At 48.5% G+C, this 1,203-nt stretch overlaps 1 pseudogene; it reads left to right on the forward strand.

The window, feature by feature from the left end:
* LOC115870976 overlaps positions 1–997 on the forward strand; it is a 3,243-nt pseudogene extending 2,246 nt beyond the window's left edge.
* The last annotated feature ends 206 nt before the right edge of the window (positions 998–1,203 follow it).

Genomic DNA, 1,203 nt, shown 5'->3' on the forward strand with positions numbered 1-1,203 from the left:
AAAAATATATTTTCCTTCAGACCTTAAGTAGCCCAAGCTCACAGGCACCAGGAAGATAGCAGCAAACTCACAATATTAGACACTACTTCAGTGAATCTCAGCGGTGGACGTGTTGTCAGGAGAGACCAGTCCCTGGAAAAGGACATCCTGCTTGGGAAGGTAGAGGGGCCGTGAACAAGAGGGAGCTGGCACAGTGGCTGCAACAATGGGCTCAGACATAACAGCTGTGAGGATGGCCCAACACTGGCCAATGCTTTGTGTGGTTGTACCAAGAGTCATTGAGGCGGAACTATTAGATGGCACTTAACAACAGCAATAACAAGTAAGAGCCAGGAAGCCCGAGCGAGCGGGACTTGAAAGACTGCCTCCTGTGGTTGGATGTTGCAGGTTTTCTGCTTTTGACAGGGATAGCCTTACCACTTTTCTATCTCTTGTTTTAATGGGAAGTAGTTGGGATTTCCTTTTCTGAAAAGTTTCTGCCTTACATGGGTTCTGCTTTAGCAGACCCTACTGTAACAGGAGGCAAGACCTGTTGCTCTGCTTCAGAAAGAAACCAATGGAAATCCTACGTATCCTAACAGCCCAACTCCCACAGAACTGTGGGGATGGCACCGGGCCGGGCAGTGTTTATTTCTGTGTGCACGCAATTGCTGTGAGTCAAGAGCCGATAAGACGGCGGCTAATCTCCTATAGCAGTACACTTCACAATAGGAAGAAACTGGAAGCATCCCAAATGCCCTGCAGTGGAAGAATGGATAAAGAAACAGCTTTTCGGTGGCAGGTCTGGGGAAGGGGTGGCAGGCGCCAGGTCGGGCTGTGAATGTGGCAAGAAGAAGCCCCTGAAACAACCCAAGAAGCAGAACAAGGAGATGGACGAGAGAAGGCTTTCAAGCAGAAACAGAAGGAAGAACAAAAGAAACCGGAGGAGCTAAAGGCGAAGGCCGCGGGGAAGGGGCCCCTGGCCACAGGTAGAATTGAGAAATCTGGCAAAAAGTAAGCTGTTCTTGGTGGCTGAGGCAACGGTGACCCTAGATTCTGTTCCTGTGTAAACATCTGGATTCCCTGCTAGAACATTTGTTGCCACTTATAGTTAAAATGAAGTGTTGCCTTGTAGCCTGCTGTACATTTAAGAAGAAACTCTGGTACATACACACAGTGGAATACTGTGCATCCCTCAAAACCAGTGACGAAAGCATGAAACAC

Source organism: Echinops telfairi, unplaced genomic scaffold, assembly GCF_000313985.2.
Source record: "Echinops telfairi isolate 266 unplaced genomic scaffold, ASM31398v2 ScPeMD7_3533;HRSCAF=4204_0, whole genome shotgun sequence".
Taxonomy (NCBI): Eukaryota; Metazoa; Chordata; class Mammalia; order Afrosoricida; family Tenrecidae; genus Echinops; species Echinops telfairi.